Source organism: Cryptomeria japonica, chromosome 8 (assembly GCF_030272615.1).
Source record: "Cryptomeria japonica chromosome 8, Sugi_1.0, whole genome shotgun sequence".
Taxonomy (NCBI): Eukaryota; Viridiplantae; Streptophyta; class Pinopsida; order Cupressales; family Cupressaceae; genus Cryptomeria; species Cryptomeria japonica.
The window spans coordinates 224,109,991-224,119,198 of record NC_081412.1 but is presented as its reverse complement, the minus strand read 5'-3'; positions in this window follow the sequence as shown (position 1 = coordinate 224,119,198).

The window sequence follows — 9,208 nt, the reverse complement described above, 5'->3', positions numbered from 1 at the left end:
ATTCACATTCCATTCAATTACATTTGAAAATAAAGGCTTGCAATTTAAAGGAGGCATCATAATGTTAACGGCCAAGTGAAAGGGTAAAAGGCATTAAAATTAGAAGGGCAGCGGTTACTATCTTTAGGATTGCCCAAATGCAAACCAAAATTGGGATATGTGTTGAGGAATGGGAGAGGAAGCAACGTAGGGGAGTAGAGTGTAGCTACGTAGGCGAAAGAAGAGGAGTGCAGAGCTTTCACCAATAAATAAATAAAGATAATTGCATAGGAGCAGAGCCTTTTCCAGTAGAGTAAACGGTGGGAAAGAGAAGCAAGCAGGTTGTTGGCTGCAGAGAAAGAACGTGAGAATATGGGCATGGAGAATAAGAAGAAATCTGGGTAAGGTATGAGAAGGGTCTGTGCGTAGGTAGCTGAGCACAAATAGAAGTGTGGATACAGAGAAAAACCAGTGTAAAGATAAAAGGTAAGAGCGGTTCAGTTGCATGGTGACAAACTATGAAACTAGAGCTTGGCTCATGGTTGAAAAACCAATGGAGCCAAATTTTGTAATTCAATTTGTTGTAGATAAGTGGTTTGATTGTAAGGAGTGAATGAATAAAATTGAGTTGTTATGTTGTAGTCATTGTATTATTGTCATTTGAATCTAGAAATAGAGAGACTTTGTTTGAATGTTTTGGTTGTGTTTGTATTCAAGCTTTAAACTTGATTAGCAGATGGTGAGTTATTGCATCATTTTCTCATATATCTATAAATATTACACCCTATGATTATTCTAAAAACTGCTTCACTGCTCCACCAAAAATTTTAACTAAATTGCACTTTGTATCACATGAAAGTTAACGCCAACTCTTTTCCCATCAATGCCTAGAAAATCTTTTATTCTCAATTTACTATTCTGCAACCTGTATGGTCCCAACGAGGAGGCTGCCAATTCCCAATGATTAACATATATTACTATGCATTTAAAGCAGATAAATTAAGAAATAATTAATGGTTCATAATACATTTGACAGCTAACATACTTAAACCCCAATTCCTTACTTATCTCCTAATCATCAACCCTAAGAGGATGGGGAATTACTTCCCATAGGGCGCTTGGAAGCCAATCTACAAGTAGGCTCCCTCAAGGCTTCAGGACCCCGTCCATATCCCATCTTGGGATTCACCTACCTTGTGAGAAATTACTCCACCTCTCCCTAACAAAACCAACCTATCCTCATAAGGGGCAATAGCAAGTGATTACAGAATGAGCTAGGAGTGTACTAACTTCAAAGGGATTATGAATAATTATGTAATTAATTAAATTAAGCCAATTATTATATAAACTTGAATTACCAATGTAAATCTTATTATTTCTGCAATAATGTATAAGATAGAAATAACTAAAATATCCATATTACAGGCCCTATATCTGCCTTAACTCACTCTAGTAATATCCAGACATAATCATAATTGTAAGTATTTAATTTATAATCAAGATCATCATACCACACTGATATTGTCAACAATGGCTGCAATAATCTGCCAGATAAGAAATTCAATCTGCCAATTAAGAGATTCGAACATGCGGGGATTTTGATTTCTAATCATTTGATGCCATCTACTTGAGTACAGGAATGGCAATTTGTATTTCTCCCTTGGCTATGAGAAATTGTACCTCTTCCTTCTGGTTCCCATCTGTTTGGAGGAGGTACGACCCTTCCTTGTTTAACCGCTTCTCTTCATAACTAATTGCTTATCCTTGAGTGGCCATAACCTTAGTGACCCATCGCTTTGTCTTATGCCAACCAACCAGTCTTTAATAATATTAATTATATATTAACCAACCATTTCTACTAAGTATGTGATCGCTGTCCACAAGGAATAGGGACGACCTGTAAAAACAATTGTGGTTCGATAATCATATGTAAAAGTCTTTAATTCATGCAACCTGCTGTAGGAATCATGGACTGGTGCTGCATCATGACTACCGATTTGAGAAAGAGGAAATTGTGAATTCTTACTAATCGTAAGACAGTTTCCAGATTTGTTTGATGGTGGTTGTAATATTATGGAGGGGGCATGAGCCGCATGACACTCCCATCCTCCATCATTGCATCCTTGTAAATATTCTCAACATGTCACTAAAACATGGTGAGGCATATTGATTCAAGAATATAATTATATATCTAAATATTCTCGACTTTGATTGATGGCCCTTTATAATATCATACTTTTCCATTAAAATCAATTTGAAAACCACCTTGTGGTGAGACCAAAATTTGGAAGACCATAAACTAAACTTCGCCCAAAAAAATGATATTATATTTAAAATCTTACGAAAAATAACTGTTACTGAAAATGACATGTAATAATAAAAAAAATGGTGGGTGTTATCCCCAGCAACAATAAAGATGTTTGAGGATTGTTAATTCAATGATTGAACTGAAAAATGTCATGCGTCTGGGCGTCTGCGTGCGGCCGAGATAGGGTTTCACGGCCCTAGCTCGTGGGAGGCGTCGCTGCTGGTGTGGTGGGGGAGGGCGTTGCAGGGTGTCGGGGGTCTGGTAGAGTAGATAGTGTTGGGCTGGGAGCAGCAGGGGGTGTGGTGGTGCTGCGGGGGTCGCTGGAGGGGCTGAGGCTGCACGGGGGTGGAGCTTTGGTGGCGAGGGGGTGGCGTTTCAGTGGTGCGGGGGTGGGGTTTTGGTGGCTTGTGGGTGGGGTTCCGGCTGGGGGTGACTCGAGGGTCTCCCGTGGGCTTGGGGAGCCGGCTGGCTTTGTCCTTCGGTGGTGCTCGGGCAAGGTGGTGTCTCAGGCTCCAAGCTGTTTTGAACAGCCTTTTGGGGGGTGGTTTTTTTTTATAGGCATCCTCATTTTATTTTTACGCTCCGATGTCAAGTTTAGGTGGTGAGGCCTCACAGGTTACTCCAACCTTGGATTTTCGTGCTGCGGTGGGCTCAAAACCTCCACCTCAGAGTATGAAGACCTTTAACAATAATCTGTATGCATTAGATTCAGGGTTTGGGAGTGGTGCCAGTTCTCGAATGACGAAGATTAATGGTTGTCTGGAGAGATGTAGCGAGCGGCCAAAGTTGGTTATTCCTCCAAAGATGATAGCGGAAAACATTGATTATTTTTCAAAACACTCGCTATACTGCAAGTTTTTGGGAATGAGGGTTTCCTTGCAGTTTTTGGAAAACTGGGTGCGGAGGACTTGGGCACCGGAAGGGGAAATGGAGATCATGTTGTGGCCAACAACTACTTCATGGTTACTTTCAATTGCATGGAGGATCGCAATAGGGTCTTTGAAGGGGGTCTGTATTTTTACAACCAGGTGGGATTGTTCATCAAGCCTTGGCATGCGGGGTTTAATCCCTCCGAGGAGCTCCCAAATAGGGTTCCAGTGTGGGTTCGGTTACCACGTTTTCCTGTGGAATGTTGTCGGGAGGATGTGCTCCAGATGCTTGCCGCTCTGCTTGGGAGGCCTGTGGGTTCATCAACACAAACTCTGGGGAGAAAGGTAATGACTTTTGCGCATATCTGTGTTGAAATTGATCTTAGTAAACCCTTGCCAGATGCTATAGATATGTGCGCAGGCTCTTATTCTTGAGTTCAGCAGTTAGATTATGAGACTCTACCTTTCTGATGTCGTCTATGTCACGAGTATGGTCATTTACAGCGTAAGTGCCCTAGATATAAGCTGGCGGTGCGCCAACCTCAGCAGTCAGACCTGAGCCTAGATAGGGCTGAGAAGGGGAAAGCTGCCATGTCGGTCGAGGGCGAGGGTGCTGATGGGTTTGTCTCAGTTAAGACAAAGAACGAGAACCGAGGACAAAAGAGGCCTTTACAGGAGCGACAGGAGGGGGACTCCTTCAACAGATTTGAAGTCCTGGATGACCTTAGCCATCAGGAAGTAAATCCAAGGTTTACCCCTTTGGATCAAGGTGCTTCAGGGGGGGGCCCGGAAAGGGTAATTGAGAATTCTACCCAGGCCTTGCTTGTGGTTGGAAGTCAGCAAATGGAGATGGATCAGCCAGTAGGGGCCCAGTTGGAAATCACTCCAGGCTTTGAGGTGAACTCGATTGAGGGGGAGGGGTCTCCGATAGCTCTGAAAATGGAACCAGCTGAGGTTAGAAGTAATAAGCCTTCCATTCACCTGGGTTTGCATCAGAAAGATATAAGGAAAAGTGCTTCAGAGAAGAGTTCAAAGGTGGGCAGAAAGAAAGATTTGGAGAAGATCAAATTGATGGAGGAGAACTTGGTTGAGTCAGGGTCAGTTAAGACTTTGAATACTCACTTTTCAAATCCTCCTAAATGATTGTGCTTTCTTAGAATGTGAGGGGCTTGAACAGTGACCCTAGACAAAAAGTTGTTCGGGAGTTGATTAGGAATCATTCCCCTGATGTCCTTTTTTTGCAAGAAACTAAACTTTCTGTAGAGAGTATGATGGGTCTGGTGCCCAAGCTGTGGGGGCGAGGCGAGTGTTAGTGTGTTGGGGCAGCTGGTTCTTCTGGAGGGGTGGCCTGCCTTTGGAACCCTTTAAGATTTCGCCCTGTCTAGTGGGTTGCCTCCAGATCTTCAGTATCCAGGGTTATATCTAGTCTCGAGACTGGAGAACTAATCTTGTTTTCTAACATATATGCCCCTACTGATTTTTAGGGCAAGCAAAACTTATGGTCCCATATTTCAGGTGTGCGAAGATTGGCCCCTTTTCATCCTTGGATTATGGCAGGAGATTTTAATGCAATCCTCGAGCTAAGTGAGAAGAAGGGGGGGTTATGAGGTTGAAACCCTCTTCCTACCTTTTTCAGGATAGTATATCCTTGTTGCACCTTGTTGACATTAAGCCTGGCAATGGGCTGTTCACTTGGAACAATAGGAGGTTGGGAGAGTATTGGATTGTTGAGAGGTTGGATCGTTTTTTGGTCTCTAATTTTTGGATTGGGGTGGGGGGGGGAGGGGGGAATGGTCAACAAGTTCTGAGATTTTGGACTGCAGAGGGTCAGATCATTGACCCATCAAGCTGGCGTCTTCTTCGGCTCGGGTAGCCCGCTCACCTTCTTTCAAGTTCCAACTCATGTGGCTTCGGGATCCTACTTTGCAGGTTCTCGTAGCGGAGTGGTGGAGGAAAGGGAGGCCGACCTTTGGCACAGCCATGTACTCTTTTGCCAAGCAGCTGCAATTTGTTAAGCTTCAGCTTAAACAGTGGAACCGACAGTGATTCGGGAGCATTTTTCATGCTAAGAAAGATGCTCAAAGCGTGCTGAATGGGATCACCAGTGAAATCAGAGAGCAGGGGTTGTCTGAGGACTTGCTTAGGGAGGAGGACAAGGCTGTCAAGGTGGTTGAGGAATGGGAGCTTAGGGAAGAAATATACTGGAAGCAGAGAGCTCGTATTGATTGGCTGAAGGAGGGGGACAAGAACATCGCTTTCTTCTTCAACTCAGTGAAAGCAAGAAGACATGGAAACTCCATTCCTATTCTGGTTAACGATAGAGGTGAGCAGTGCCTATCCTTGCAGGAGATTTCGAGGGAGTCGCTTCATTTTTTCCAGACCCTCTTCAGGGAGGACTCCCAGGGAGAAGTGGTGGCGCAGAATCAGGTTCTTGCTTGCATTCCCTCTCTGGTCACAGGGGAGATGAATGAGAAGCTTTTGTGTCCTATTTTGCTGGAAGAGCTGGAAAGGATTGTCTTTCACATGAGGAAAGGAAAAGCTCCTGGACCGGATGGGTTCACAGTTGAATTCTTCCAAGAAATCTGGGATATTATCAAATTAGATTTATTGGATGTAGTCCAGGAGTCTCAAAGGAATAAGCAGATGCTTAGGGCGTTGAATGCAACGTTCATCGCTCTAATCCCCAAATGTGAGGGGGCTAACCGGTTAGGCCAATTCCGCCCTATCTCTCTCTGCAATGTGATTTACAAGATCATCTCTAAGCTGATAGCGGATAGATTGAAGAAGTGCTTGGGGAATATTATCTCTAAGGAGCAGAGTGGTTTTGTGGAAGGGCGACAAATTTTGGATGGTGTGATCATTGCTACGGAGACCATTCATTCTATGGAGTCATCCAAGGAAAAAGCTATGTTTATCAAGCTGGATATGGCTAAGGCGTATGATAGAGTGCGGTGGTCCTTCCTTCAGAAGATCCTCAGGGCTTTTGGTTTTGCTAATGAGTGGGTCCAGTGGGTTATGAGTTGTGTCACGTCTACTTCATTCTCTGTGCTTATTAATGGTGACCATACGGAGTTGTTTGGTGCTTCTAGGGGTCTTCACCAAGGGGACCCCCTTTCCCCCTATTTATTCATTCTTCTGGCTAAGGGTCTGGGAAGGCTGATCAAGCATAATGTGGGGCTAGGTATTATTCAGGCATGGAAATGGGGTAATGACTTGTAGCCGCAATCTCATTTGCAGTTTGTGGATGACATGACCCTTATGGGGCTTGCTCAGGTCAGGGAAGCTACTAATCTGCGTAAGGTCTTGGATGTTTATCTTGCGGCCTCGGGCCAGTTGATCAATGAGGATAAATCTTCAATCCTCTTTTTCAACACTCTTGTTGCTATTCAAAGAAGGATTGCCCTTATTTTGAGATTCCAAGTTGGCGCTTCTCCCCTGATTTATTTGGATATTCCTATTTCTCCTGGCAACCTCCTAGGGAGACCTGGCAAGGTATCTTGGATAAATTTCGCACAAAGGTCAAACATCGAACTCATAGATGGCTATCCTTCGCTGGAAGGATTCAACTGATTCAGTCGGTGGTTCAGGCTCTTCCGGTCTACCAATGTATGCTTCATGTAGCTCCTAAGTGGTTCCTGAAGGGACTGGATTCTCTAGCTAGGCAATTCTTATGGGCAGGCAATCTTTCCTCTTCCAAATGGAGTCTGGTCAATTGGGACTTGGTGTGTAGCCCAAAACAGTCGGGGGGGCTTGGTTTAAGGCAGTCTGTTCTTTTTGGGGAAGCGTTGGTGGCTAAGCTTTACTGGAGGTGGTGTGTTGAGCAGGATCAAGGCTGGGCTAGGATTCTGGCCAACAAATATATGCAGAGGGTACCGATGGAGGAAATCCCTAGATATCCGCTGGAGGGAAAGGGCTCTTCGATCTGGAATACTCTCAAGAGGGGGGCCTCTCTCATTAAGGATGGGCTTTTTTGGATATGCAGAAGGGCGGAAGAGGTCCTTTTCTGGAACGACTCTTGGGATGGATATCCTCCCATCCTGGACCAGTTTCCTAACCTTGGGAATCTGTGCCAGAGATTTTTGGAGGCAGGATGGTCAAGGGTGAGTGACTTTAAGGTTGCTTATAGGTGTGGGCGGCTGGAGCTGGAGCGGTGGAAGGTCCCTAATGAGTGGCCGGTTGTTGAGATGGAGGAGGAGCGTGCTGAGTTGCAGGGCATTTTGGCGAGTAAACATTGTAGCTCCCTCAAGAGTAAGGATGGGCTTGCTTGGCTTCCAAATCCTAGGGGTACCTTTATTGTGGCTAGTGGATACCGGGAATTGTTGAACCGAAGACTTGAGGGAAGAGAGGTGAGCTGGTGGAAACGGGTGTGGAATAATGTTTCTTGGCCGAAGTGTAATTGCTTCGCTTGGACTTTGGATTTGAATAGATGTCTAACTTGGGACAATATCCACAAGCGGGGATTTTTGGGACCCTCTATCTGTGTCTTGTGCGGTTATGGGGAAGAAGACTCCTCACACCTATTCTTTAGATGCCCTTTCTCCCAGCTTATTTGGCGTTATTGGTGGGGGGCATGGAAGCATCCTTGTGTCCACGCTAATTCTCTAGTAGAGTTCTGGAACAGTTTGGGCAGACCTCCTATCTTGTCCCCCTTCCTCCAGACTGTCTAGTATATTGGGCCCATCTTCATTCTGTGGCAAATCTGGCTCAAGAGGAACAGGAGGATCTTTCGTGAGGACAGATTGTTAGTTCAACAAGTTTGGAATAGGATTATTGCTATGATCCGCGAGATAGTGGAAGCTAAATGCAAGGTAAATTTTCCGCTAAGTAGAGACGAGGCAGATATGGTGAGTAGGCTTGGCCTACAGGAGTTGTCTCCTGTTTCAGCTTGTGTCAAGAGAGGTAGACAGGCTATGAAGAAGGTGCAAAGGGTGGGAAGGTGGATTCCCCCCCTGGAAGGGATTCTCAAGGTTAACACTGATGGCTCATCAAGGGGGAACCCAGGCCCGGCTGGAGTTGGTGGGGTTGGCAGGAACAGCAGGGGGGAGGTTGTCTTCCTCTTTTCAGTGCATAAAGGGTGGCAGTCTAATAACATTATGGAGGGATTTGCGATTCTCTATGCACTAGAGAGGGCTTGGGAGTTGGGTCGAAGGAAGGTGATTTGATTGTTAACTTGTTGAATAATAAGAAGGTTAGTGGGATTCAGTGGCAGTTGGCTGGGATTGTCCAGCAGATTCTCCAAATTAGTACTTTAATGGAACAGGTGTCTTTCAACCACATCCCTCGTGAATGGAATAGAGCAGCTGATTGCTTGGCCAAGTGGGCTTCGGATCATGATAGTAATTGGAAAGTTGAAGGTTGGGAACATCTCTCCGGGGATTACAACCCGGACTTGCAGAAGATTCTTACTGAGGACATGGATGGTTATGAAGTTGGTTAAGATGGGGTTGGATTTGTGGCTTGTGTCTGGGGCCTTAGGGCTCCGGCTCTCTATAATTCTTCTGTTTAATTTTCAATAAAGTTTTTACCCCTTTTATTCAAAAAAAACAATAAAGATGTTTGAAAACATTTATTTGATAATAGACATTCAAAAAGTGCCATACGCTTGTGATTTGAAATTGAAAACTTTCTCAATGAAAATTAGTAAGACAAGGATTTTAAAATGTTGCACGATTTAATGAACTAAACATATAGTATTTATCTTTTAAAAGAAAAGGAATTTCTGGACACTTTCTTTAAAAGCAACAACTCATTAAGATATTGTGCGACTGATATTATAGGTAATAAATAAATAAATAAAAACATCATCCCAGCTGACATGGAAGTTGCAAGGAGTTGATTAAAATAATTGCAGGTTGTGTAGCCAAATACAATGCTGCAAGGATTTGTAGATCAATTAGATAAACCATTAGAAAGCATCCAAAAGTATTTTCCCTGGTGTGATGGATGAGGCTTAAGTTGACAATTTAGAAAAAAACTCTCACAGAGTAAAATTATAGGATAATTTTTTAAATGAGCAATTTTAAGTACAGTAATCTTCACTATTAAATGCACT